This window comes from Rhinolophus ferrumequinum, chromosome 15 (assembly GCF_004115265.2).
Source record: "Rhinolophus ferrumequinum isolate MPI-CBG mRhiFer1 chromosome 15, mRhiFer1_v1.p, whole genome shotgun sequence".
In the NCBI taxonomy this organism is placed as follows: Eukaryota; Metazoa; Chordata; class Mammalia; order Chiroptera; family Rhinolophidae; genus Rhinolophus; species Rhinolophus ferrumequinum.
In genome coordinates, this window is record NC_046298.1 from 48084414 (window position 1) to 48097895 (window position 13482).

Consider the following 13482-nt stretch of genomic DNA (forward strand, 5'->3'; position numbering starts at 1 on the left):
ATTGAACCAACAGCAATTTCCTAGTTTTGATAAATACAGCATGGTTACCTAAAATGTTAACATCAGGGGAAACGAATGAAAGGTATACAGGGACTCATGCTATTTTTGAAACTTTTCTGTAACTATTTCTAAAATAAAAAAATTCGGTGGAGTATTACGCAGCCTAAAGAAGAATGAAATCTTACCATTTGCAACAATATGGATGAACCTAGAGAACATTATGTTAAGTGAAATAAGTCAGAGAAAGACAAATACCATACGACCTCACTTCTATGTGGAATCTAAAGAAAAGAATAAATGAATGAACTAATCAGAAACAGTCTCAGAGACAGAGAGGAAAAACTGAGGGTTGCTAGATGGGAGGGGGGTGGGGATAAAGGGGAAGGTGGGGGGATTAGAAAGCACAGTCAGTAACCACAAGATGGCCACGGGGAAAGAATTTGGGAAATATAATCAATAATGTTGTAAAGATTTTGTAGGGTGTCCGATGGACACTGGTGTCATTAGGGAGACCACCTCAGGGATGATGTAGATGCCTGATCACTGCACTGTACACCTGAAGCTGAAGCTGAACAGTAATGAATGTCAACTACAATTTTATGTATATATATATATATATATATATATTTATTATTTTATATATGTATATATTATATGTATTTATATATTACTTTGTAAATATTATATATATTTACAAGAAGTGGAGTACAGCATTAGGAATAGAGACAGTGGAAATGTAATGGCTGTGTGCGATGTCAGAGGGGTAGTAGACGGGGGAGGGGGGTTAATCACTGTGTGAGGGACACAAATGATAAATGTCTAACTATTACATTGTTTTGTGCACCTAAAACTAATAAAAAAATAATAATAAATAAATGAATAAATAAATAAAAACTCAGGAAGAAAAAACCCACATACCTGAAACTAATATGTTAGCTATATTTTAATAAAAATCTTTAAAAAATACAAAAAAAATCAAACCAAATGGACAATCAAAACAATACAAAAACAGACTCATACAAACAGAACAAACTGATGGTTGCCAGCGGGGAGGAGGTAGAGGGATGGTGAAAAGTGAAGGGAATATAGTCCATAACAGTGTGAGAACTTTGCACAGAGACAGATGGGTACCAGGCCTCGTGTGGTGCTCACATCATGAGGAGCATAAACGTCTAGTCACTGTGTTGTACACTTGAAACTAATATAATACTGTATGCCAACTATATTTCAATAAAAACTTTAGTTAAATATAGAATTAGTAAAAGAATAGCAAATTATTCTAAATGAAGGTGTAAGGAGGGAAATAATGATGACGAGTGTAGCTATAAGGAAGAACCAAAAAAAGCAGAGGAAAATCAATAAAGCCAAAAAATTTACTCTTGAAAACATTAATTACACTCATAAATCTTGGCCACATGGCCCAAGGGAAAAAGGGAGAATGTGCACATTTCTAATATTAAAAATGAAGTTGCAGACAGCACTACAAATCCTACAGACTTGGAGAAGATAGCGACAGCATGTTATGAACAATTTGATGCCAATGTGTTAGAAAATGTATTTAAAATGGACACCTTCAAATGTACAATTTGTAAACGGACACAGTAAAAAGAAAGTCTGTATCACTTTATATATAGATTCAATACATTGACTCTGTGATCAAAAATTGTCCCACAACTGAACTCCTGATCAGGATGTTTTTTGGAGATTGCTTCAAAACACTTATCACACACACACCAAACTTACACAAACTTTTCCTAAGAATAGAAAAAGAAGAAATACACCCTAACACATTTTATCAGGCCAGGAACATATTGACACTGTCAGCCAAAGATTGTCACCTCCAATTCAACGCCAACAGGAGTCCCCAACTTGGGGTGTGGCAAAGTGGAGACTTCCCACCAGGAATCCAGTGTCGCCCCCAGGAACTTCACCCCCTGTATCTACAGATTTAGTAAACCTGACTCTGTGGCCCATTCTCTGGTCCCACACCTCCGAGGCCCACTCACTATTGGCCTCTGCTTATTTCTATGAGTTACCCCTTCCTTTCTGTCACTTTCAATTCTCTCATTTGTTCTGCCTGTGACCACATGTTTTACAAACAATCATCCAGCATTTCTATTATTTGGAGTAGAAATGAGCCGTGGGGTGTGCCTGCAATCAGCCCCTTCGTGTCATCTCTACACCAGGATCTTCTCAGTGTCTCCACCTGCATGTGTCTTTCTTGGCCCCTGAATCCATGCCACACTGAACCCCCATGTTCCTCATGGATCACTGCTTCTTCACAGCAGCGCTGAGTGCAGACACCACTGTCGTCTCACTAGAGGGAGGGAAAGGAGGCTCAGAAAAGGGAAATACCCGCTTATCATGGGCAGCCCATAAACGTTACAACTTTAATTTTCATTAAAATCTGAATTGTCTCTCATGCACTGTGTGGAGAGAGCTCAGTGCCGGAGGAAGAGTTCTACCTGAGAGGAAAAGCAGAAATGACTGAAGAGGCAGAAATGACTCAGAGATTTAGAAGGAGGGTGATGAAGAGAAAGAAGGTGCTACTTACAGAAAAAGGAAGTCACTGAAGGGAAGTGTTTGGGGGAAAGAGACCAGGCCAGGAGGAAGGTTTTGCTTTCCTCTCCAAGTCAGTTAACAGTCTAATAAGCATCTCCCCCTGCCTCTGTCTGCCGGTGGGGTCATCCTTTATGGAATGGCCCCATTGGCCCCTCCTGTCAAACAAAGCAGAGATTAGAGAAGTGCTCAACCCCTCATCCTCTTTTCCTTTACATCCAATCATTAAATTTAACAGTTCTGTCCTCTGAACCCTCCTTATCCATGTCCCCTGGCCATCACCACAGGCCACGCCCAGTTGAAGACTCAAAATATGTAGTCTGTGTCGTCACATCAGTGTCTTTCCTGCCCTACTCCAGGCTCCCAGTCCCTGCTCCAGTTCATTCCTCTCAGTACCTCTAGGGGCCTCTTCTAACAGCCCTATCTGGCCTGACTCTCCATGCGCAAAGGGGTCCAGCTTCGAAATATAAGATCTAAGCTCCTCTATCTGACATTCAAGGCAAATGATGAGCTTGCCCGAGACACACTCTCCAGGGCCAGCAAACCCGGCTCCCCACTCCTCAACCAAACTTATCACAGTTGACCACTGCCCCCTCCCTGATACTCACCCAAACAACCTGAGCTAGTCAACGTGTTTGTGCTTTCTCTACACTGCCCACTGAGCCAGTTTGAACATAGCAGAGCCCTTTCCAACCTCCTAAACGATGATAATGACAAACTGTCTTCCTGCCTTGTGCCACTCGGCTGTACACGTATTTGTGTCACAGGTTTGTATGAGGGTGTCACATAGCAGTCCCCATCAACCACTTAGAACACGGATGAGCACATCATGTATGCATTGGATGACTATTGGATTGCCGTTACGGATTAGTATAAGAGTATTCCTCCTATATTCCATTGCATGCATAGTGGTGGTCACTAAAACCTGAAGTCTGTTTCCACACTCCCTTTTTTACAAGTGACCAGTTCCCTGGAACATAAAATCCAAATACATGCCTGGTGCACAAAGTTCTGTGAGCAGGACCCAGTATGCCCCAGAGTGCTCTAAACTCCTAGGACACACCACGCCCTTTCTGCTCCATGATACCTCTACGATTCGCACCATGCTGGGCTGTCCACCAGTCATGCCATGGACCTCCTCGCCATCCCCAAGAAGGCCTCCTCACTCCCATGACTCAGATGTAGGATGTTCATCTGTTGTGAAATCTAAATTCCCCTGCTTTGATCCCTTTCTAAAACATGCCCAAACTGATCTAAATAATTGTGATGTCTGTTTTCATTAATCTGAGCTCCACAAGTCCAGGAAAGGAATTGCTCTCCTTCACTATGACCCTCTACAGACTGGTACCATAGCTGGTCATGGTAACTGCTCAATAAACATGAGTTGATTGACTAGATCACAGAAGGAATGAATGAATGACACTTGCAGAAACTCAGAAAAGGAAAGTAGATTTTCCAAGGTCACACAGGTTCTAGAAAAGGCAGAGTCAGAATTGGAACAGAAATTGGGCTGGCTCATCTCCTGCCCTGCGTCCTCTCCCTCATGTTCTGGAACCAGTGTCACCCTCTGGTTTTGGGTTTGGCATGAAGTGGAGGCAGAGTGTGTGGGGTCTGGTGAGACTCAGGTCTGGTCTGAATGATCCCAGAGGCTGGTGTCTCCTTGGCCCATCCTTCCGGGAGACCAGAGAGGGCTGATGGGAAAGCTGTGGTGTGTCCCATGGAATCTGGACCTTGTCACACCCCATGCATCTGTCTGTCCTACTGGGCTCTGTGCACTTTATATATCATCTGCACTCCTGTGGAACAAGGAAGGCAGTGCCATGATCCCAACTCTGACTGCCCTTATCTGCCTTGGTGAGCTTTGGGGAAAAGAGAGGGATGGGATCCCCTTCTCTCTCAAGTCCTGGTCCCTGAGAGATCTCAGGATTCAGGAGGCTCAAGGAGGGAGGAGAGATACTCTCAGCCCAAGATCTGACCCCAGCACTTAGGTGGCCAGGCCAGGCCTGTAGCTTCTCTGGGCCAGTTGGTGGGGTGTGGGGGGTCAGTTCTCACAGGAACTGTCTTGCAGGGCTGTGTCAGGTCCTGTGGGAATAGGTACAGGTGGGTGAGTCCCACCCCCAAGACCTACCTCAGAGCAATAAGCCCCCTGGGCAGCTGAGGGAAATGCAGAGGGTCTGGGCTGATGGTGACCAGTCTGGGAAGGGCCTTGGAGTAACAGCTGGAAAACAGAGGGAGAAGGGCACCCCTGACACTTCATGTCTGATTAATTTCCAGGAGTCCTCCCCAAACCCTCCATCTTGTCTGACCCAGGCCTCATGGTCACCAAGGAGAGTCGTGTGACCATGTGGTGTCAGGGATCTCTGCAGCTTATGTCTACCATGTATATAAAGAAAGTGTCACTGGACCATCAGATATGAGGACCCCACAGGACTCCAGCAACAAGACTGATGTCTCCATTGAATCCATGAGCTCACAGACTGCAGGACAGTACAAATGTATATATTACAGTGAGTGGCCCCCAGACCCTGGTGACAACAGGTAAGAAGAAGGAGCCAGGCCTCCTCCCCCTGTGTGCTCCTCCTTCCAAGCAGAAGAAACAGAGTATGGCCTCAAGGGGACCTCATCCCTCAGAGTCCATACCACGGGGGTATGTGGGCTGATGGTCCCCCCTTTAACACAGACTCCCTCCCTCAGATGTGTACAGAGCACCCTTCCTTTCAACCCACCCAGGCCCTGTGGTGGTCTCAGGAGGGAACATGTACCTTTCATGTAGCTCACAGTTTACATCAGGCACTTTCCATCTGCTGAAGGTCGGAGGAGCTGACCCGCCCTGACACGTGGAATCAAGAATCTTGGGGGGTAGTAGGCTCACTTCCCTGTAAGCAACGTGAACACCTCCCAGGGGTGGAACCTATAGATGCTACATTTCATCCAGCTCCTACCCCAACGAGTGGTGACACCCCAGTGACTCTGCCTCAGGAGGTCACAGGTGAGGTGGCCCATACCTAGCCTCAATTCTTTCCTGTGTCCAAAATGACTGACTTAGTCGTGTGCCCAGTGGAGCCTTTGGGATGATGGGGATTGTCAGCAACATATCCTGGGGCCAGAACCACAGGCTTAGGGAGGGACCAGTGAGAACTCTCACTGCAGCCCAGTGGGCAATGTAGGGTGTGGCCCCTTGGTACCACTGTCCCCTTCTCCCCAGGCGTATACAGGAAGCCCACCCACTCAGCCCAGCCAGGCCCATTCGTGCTGCCTGGAGACAACTTGACGCTCCAGTGTCACTCAGAGGCCGGCTTTGACAGATTCGCTCTGACCAAGGACGTGGGGCTCACACCCACCCAGCGCCTTGATGGGCAGCACAGCCCCGACTTCCCCCTGGGCCGTGTGACCCGTGCCCATGGGGGCCGGTACAGATGCTACAGTGGACACAACCTGTCGTATGCATGGTCGGCCCCCAGCGCCCCCCTGGACATCCTGATCAAAGGTGGGAGTTCTGCCCTGCCCCAGGTCCTGAGAGTCGGCTCGGGGCGCTGGGCCCAGGGTCACCCTGGTGGTGATGGGGTGCAGGGAGAGGGTCCAGGAGCAGAGGCTGAGATGCAGTGTGCTCTAGGGAGAGGGAGTGAGAAAAAGGAAGTGAGGGACACAGAGATAATAGAGACCCACCGAGAGGTCCAGAGAGAAGCTAAGAGGGGTCACAGACAGACTCTGAAAAAGGACATGGTCCCTCAGCTCAGGGTCGAGGGCATGTGGGAGGGGATGGCTCTCTGCTTGGTGGCTCACCCCAAAATTTTCCTTTCCCCCAGGAATATAGAAGAAACTATCCCTCTTGGTCAAGAGTGGGTCGCTCTGAGATCTGCTTTGATACCTTCCATCTACACAAGGAGGGGTCACCAGCACCTTCATCTGCAAGACAGCTGCACCCTTTCTGGCTAACTTCACCATCAATCATGTGACTTCAGATCACGAGAGGACTCACAGGTACTGAAGCTCACATAGCACCACTCCCTATCTGTTGTCACTCCCTAGTGACACCCTGGAGCTCATGGTGTCAGGTGAGGAGCTCTCACCCCATGTCCACTGAGGCATCAGACTCTCAGCTCACAACCATGTCCCAGGAGAGCTCTGGGCTGGGATGGGAAGGAAGGAGCAATAGGAAGGTCAGCCATAGGGGGATCCCTCTGCATGGAGATATGGAAAAGATGGGGAGTCCCATGCCCTTTACCATGCCTTACCTCACCTGAGGGTCCAGGCCACGCGGGGTATGTGCAGGGAGACGGAATAGTGTGAAGGGCTGACCTTTGGGGAAAAGAGATGAGACTAAAGACAGCATGGAGAGGCAGGTGCAGCCTCACATCCCCCTCCTGTACCTGTTTCATGCAGCGGATGGGGGTCTGCACACTCTCACCCACGTGAACAAACTGCATGTCTGTTGAATAACAGAATTTGCTTATCTTCGAGAAGACACATCTCCGCATTCCTGGCCTGAACTTCTCAGCTTATCCTTTGACATTTCAAACATGTACAGATAGAGCTGTTTCCCAAAAGTACCTGACAGGGCGAGGTGGAGATGAAAGGATGGGGCCTCATGTTCAAGTAGCACAGAAATCCTTGCTGTCTGTCGGGTGGGCAGTGTGAGAGGAAAGGCATGAAGGGGAACATGGCCAGATGAGGTAGGGAGGAAAGAGCAGACGCAATGCCTGCCACTGTCTGTGGCGCTGATTCTAGGGCCCCTGAGAGTCATCATGGCACCCGTGGAATCAGGACAATATATTAATAATAGAGTAAAGGGGGCCTCTTATTTTTGGGTCAGGGTGATTGGGGCTTCACTGGGAGTCAGTTTGCTCAGCCTGCCTTGGTTGAGACAATGACAAAATTCTATCTATACCTGGAAATGCATTCTCTTATCTATCAAATCAGAACCCTGTCCTGGATTCCCAAGTTTTCAATTAGATCTAAAGTTCTCTGTCAGGCAATTTCTGTGGAAGAAGGTCCATAAAATCTTCTCCACCGACTGCAGCCTACTCTGAGCACGTACTGACTCTTCCAGGAACCACTGTCATTATGTGGGGGAACAAAGAATAAGGCAGGATTTCTGCCCAATTGCCATGAACACCAGGTTGTCAGCTTAATCAGCTCATGCTCTAAAACATCTCCCGTAAAAACTTGTGTTAGATTATGCCGAACAGCTAAGGGACTCGTGAAAGGATTACTTGAAGGTGGGCAAATTGGGCGAGCAGGGGAAGAGGGAAGGGAGCAGAGTGGAGACGCAGCCCACATCTGAGGCTGTGGGGATGCAGCCCGCACCTTTGGCTGTGAAGACGTGGCCCGCATCTGCGGCAGTGGAAATGCGGCCAGCATCCACAGCTGCAGAGACTCAGGTGATGCCAGGACGGAACAGAGAACACAAAAGCCAGAAGGTGGGCTCTTTCCCTTCTCCCACAGCTGATCTCTCCCGCTGAGGGGGCAGAATATCCAGCATTTGAGGCAATAACCTCAGTGAGACCTCCAGCTGGGTCCTAAGTCGGACAAAGGACACAATCTCCATAACACGGCCCCTCCCCCTACTCTTCCAATCCTATCCCACCCTTCCAGAGACTTAAACTGGCCCCTGAACTGAGGAGTAGTGTCAGATTACAGAGGAGGCTTAGTGCTCAGGCTGTGGGAAGACCAGTGTGCAGCTCTGACCCAGGGAAGAGGCTGGGAAGAGTGTGATTTTTGCTGGGCTAGGAGAGAAGAACTCCTCCACCCCCAGCCACCACCTTTTCTGGCCTGTGGGAAGAGTGTGACACAGCTGGGCTGGGAGAGAGAAGACCTCTCCATCCCCAGCCCCCACCCTTTCTGGCCTGCCTAGGGCAGGGCAATTACAACTGCGGAGGCACTCCCAGGGATCAGCAGTAGGTGGCAAAAGCAGCTATGGGCTTTCAGCAGCTCAGAAATCTCCCGCCCGCCACACACACACACACACACACACACACACACACACACACGGAATAAGTGCCCTAGGACTCAGGAGAACTGGGCACAGGGATGGTGGTGCTACTCTCAGTGTACATATGTGCAGGCAAGGGCAGAAACTGCACTGACTTTGTAGAAACTACCATCGAGACCCCTCAGCCCCACGCTTCTAAATCTGCAATCCCAACGTCACTCTGGGCACCGGCTGTGTCTGTACAATACAGAGAGGACTCTTTGGTACAGCAGAGGACAACTTGGAGATTACTTGGTGGGCTTAAGCCAAGACTAGCGCTGCTTTTTTTTTGTTTTCTTTTGTCTTTATATCTTTGATATATTTGCCTGTGTCGAGTGGGGGTTGTCGGTTGTTTTTACATGTGAAGGTATTTGATTTTTTCTTTGTTGGTGTTGTTGTTGTTGTACTTGGTGATTTGCTTTGTTCTGAAATTGCCCTACCAGGGCCCAGCTTAAAAGGCACAAGATTCACATCCAGAGGCCAACTCCAGACCAAACCAGAGTACTACCAGGTTTGACCTACAAGTGGCACACTCAGAGGGAATTCTCTACATGCACAAGAGCCCATAGAGACCAAACCACATTTAAGTGGTCAACCCTCATGCAGCAGAACACCCTGCGGTGGGCAGAGCCAAGTCTCATAACTAGTCAGCCTAGGAGTTAACCCCACCTACTCACAAGTGAAAAGCAATTAAAGATCTTCTTTAACAGGACAATATACACAACACAAGAGTCACCTTTGGAGCACACGCAGAGGAGAAGAACGAAGTAGTGCAAGTCAAATATAAAGGACACATACTATATAAGATAACCCAGCAAGAACTATGAACTCTAGGGGATCTACCTAATACATCAAAGCAAACACAAAGAGTCAGCCACAATAGGGAAACAAAGAAACATGTCCCAAATAAAAGAACAGAAGAAACCTCCAGAAATGGAATCAAATGAAACAGAGGTAACCAACCTATCAGAGACAGAGTTCATAGGGTGGCTGAGTGGATAAGAAAGCAAGACACTTGTATATAAGAACACTGATGATAAGAATGTTTAAGGAGCTTAGAGACGACATAAAGAAGGATACAGAAATCATAATGAACAACCAGTTAGAACTAAAGAACACAATTACTGAAATAAAGAACTCACTTAAAGGAATTAAAAGCAGGTTAGATGAAGCAGAGGATCAAATCAGCGACTTAGAAGACAAGTTAGCAGAGATCACCTAAATAGAACAACAGAAAGAAAAACAAATAAAAAACAATGAGGATGGCTTAAGAGAACTCTGTGATAACATCAAGCGCAACAACATGCGCATCATAGGAATACCAGAAGGTGAAGAGAGGAAGCAAGGGATTGAGAACATATTTGAAGTAATAATGTCTGAAAACTTCCCTAACCTGATGAAGGAAACCAACATATAAGCCCAGGAAGGGCAGAGAGTTCCAACCAGGATAAACCCAAACAGGTCCACACCAAGACACATTATAGTTAAAATGGCAAAGGTTAAAGACAAAGAGAGAATCCTAAAAGTAGCAAGAGAAAGACAGAGGGTTACATACAAGGGAACTCCCATAAGACTATCAAATGACTTTTCTACAGAAACATTGAAGGCCAGGAGGGAGTGGCAAGAGATACTCAAAGTGATGGGAAACAAAGGCCTACAACCTAGATTGCTTTATCCAGCAAGGCTATCATTTAAAGTTGATGGAGAGATAAAGAACTTCCCAGAAAAGAATAAGCTAAAGGAATCTATTACCACCAAGCCAGCATTGCAAGAAATACTAAAAGGACTTCTGTAAATAGAAGAAAGATGAAAACAATCTAACTACAAATTTAAAAATGGCAATAACTATGTACCTATCAATAATCACTTTAAATATAAACGGATTAAATGCTCCAATCAAGAGACATAGGGTGGCTGAGTGGATAAGAAAGCAAGACCCTTGTATATGCTGTATACAAGAGACTCACCTCAGATCAAAAGACACACACAGGCTGAAAGTGAAGGGTTGGAGTAAGATATTTGATGCAAATGGAAATGAGAAAAAAGCTGGACTTGCAATACTTATATCTGACAAAATAGACTTAAAAATGAAGAACATATTAAAAGACAAAGATGGGCACTACATAATAATAAAGGGATCGATCCGACAAGAGGACATAACCCTAGTAAACATCTACGCACCCAATATAGGAGCACCTAGATATATAAAACAGATATTGACTGACATAAAGACTGAGACAAATAGTAACACTATCATAGTAGGGGACTTCAACACACCTCTGACCAGAAGGGACAGGTTCTCCAGATGGAAAATAAATATGGAAATAATAGATGCAAGGGGGGGGTGGGGATAAGGGGGAAGGTGAGGGGATTAGAAAGCACAATCAGTATCCACAAGATGGCCACGGGGATACGAAAGTCAATTTTGGGAATATAATCATTAATGTTGTAAAGATTTTATAGGGTATACAATGGACACTTGTCTTGTTAGGGGACCACCTCAGGGATGATGTAGATGCCTGATCACTGCACTGTACACCTGAAGCTGAAGCTGAAGAATAATGAATGTCAGCTATAATTTTATATATATATATATATATATATATATATATATATATATATATATGTATATGTGTGTGTGTGTGTGTGTGTGTGTGTGTATTCACAAGAAGTGGAGTACAGCATTAGGAATAGAGACAGTGGAAATGTAATGGCTCTGTGCGATGTCAGAGGGGTAGTAGATTGGGGGCAGGGGGTTATCTTTTTGTGAGGGGTATAAATGATAAATATCTAACTATTATAGTGTTTTTGTACACATGAAACTAATGAAAAAAGACATATATAGTTGGTCCTTGATCAACATGGCTTTGAAGTGAATGGGTCCACTTATACACAGATGTTTTTCAATAAATATGTACAGTACTATCAATGTAGTTTTCTTCCTTGTGATTTTGATAAGATTTTTTTTCTCCAGACTATTTAGTGTAAGAATATAGTATATAATACATGTAACATACAAAATATGTATGAATCAACTGTTTATGTTATCAATAAGGCTACAAGTCAACAGTAGGCTATTAGTAGTTAAGTTTGGGGGGAGTCAAAAGTTATATGCAGATTTTTGACTGTGTGAGGCTTAGCTCACTTAATCCCCATGTTGTTTAAGGGTCAAGTCTACTGTATGAGTCCACCTATATTAGGCACTTAGAGTAGTCAAATTCATAGAGATAAAAAGTAGAATGGTGGGTGCCAGGGGAATGGAGGTGGGGAGAATGGGGAGTTACTGTTTAATGAGTACTGAGTTTTAGTTTTACAAGGTATAAGAGTTATGGGTGGTGGTGATAGTTGAACAACATTATGAATGTATTTAACACCACTGAACTGTACACTTACAAATGGTTAAGATGGTAAATTTTATGTTATGTATATTTTGCCATAATAAAATGGAAAAAAAAAGAATCCACAGGAATCTTAGCAACAACTGTAATTCTGTCAGCCAAACAATTTACAGATATTTGGATGTTAGATAACAGTGTGCAGACATTGTGAAAAACAGTTGCACTCACCATTATGGTTATTGTTAGACCTGTTGCTACAAATTCTTATTTTGATAAATTAATAAAGAAGCATACTTTAAAATAAAAAATAAATAAAAATAGTAATTCAAAAAATATGTGCACCCCCATGTTTATTGCAGGGCTGCTCACAATAGCCATGACATGAAAACAACAAAAATGCCCATCAATAGACATTGGATAAAGAAACTGTGGTACAAAAAGGAACCCTCATACACTGTTGGTGGGAATGCAGACTGGTGCAGCCACTATGGAAGGCAGTGTGGAGGTTCCTCAAAAAATTACAAATAGAATTACCATATGACCCAGCAATTCCTCTCCTGGGTATCTACCCAGAAAATCTGAAAACATTTATCCATAAAGACACGTGTGCTCCAATGTTCATTGCAACTTTATTTACGGTGGCCAAGACATGGAAACAACCAAAATGTCCTTCGATAGATGAATGGATAAAGAAGTTGTGGTATATACACACAATGGAATACTATTCAGCCATAAGAAAAGATGAAATAGGACCATTTGTGACAACATAGATGGATGTTGAGACTATAATGCTAAGTGAAATAAGTCAGACAGAAAAAGCAGAGAACCATATGATTTCACTGATATGTTCTGTATAAACCAAAAACAACAAAAGAACAAGACAAACAAATGAGAAACAAAAACTCATAGACACAGACAATAGTTTAGTGGTTACCAGAGGGTAAGGGGGGCGGGGGTGGGAGATGAGGGTAAGGGGGATCAAATATATGGTGATGGAAGGAGAACTGACTCTGGGTGGCAAACACACAATTGGATTTATAGATGATGTAATACAGAATTGTACACCTGAAATCTATGTAACTTTACTAACAATTGTCAGCCCAGGAAACTTGGAAAAAAAAGAAAAATAATAAATAAATAAAAATAAATAAGTAAATACAAATTTAAAAAAAGAAATCTTACCATTTATAACGACATGGATGGACCTAAAGAATATTACGCTAAGAGAAATAAGTCAGACAAAGACAAATACCATATGATCTCACTTATATGTGGAATCTAAAGAACAAGATAAGTGAACAAACAAAACAGAAATAAACTCAGAGATATAGGGGGAAAAAACTGATGGTTGCTAGATGGGAGCGGGGTGGGGATACAAATTAGTAGCCACAATATTGCCATGGGGATATGAAAGACAGTTTGTGGAATATAATCAATAATGTTGTAAAGATTATGTAGGGTGCCAGATGGGCATTGGACTTATTAGGGAGACCACTTCATAGATTGTGTAGGTGCCTGATCACTGCACTATACACCTGAAGTTGGATAATATTGAATGTCAACTATAATTAAATATAGAGAGAGAGTCACAGGATGTGGAACACAGCATAGGGA

At 44.4% G+C, this 13482-nt stretch overlaps 1 pseudogene; it reads left to right on the top strand.

Moving 5' to 3' along the window:
* The first annotated feature begins 4972 nt into the window (after positions 1–4972).
* Positions 4973–6495, top strand: LOC117035429 (leukocyte immunoglobulin-like receptor subfamily A member 6; annotated as a pseudogene).
* The last annotated feature ends 6987 nt before the right edge of the window (positions 6496–13482 follow it).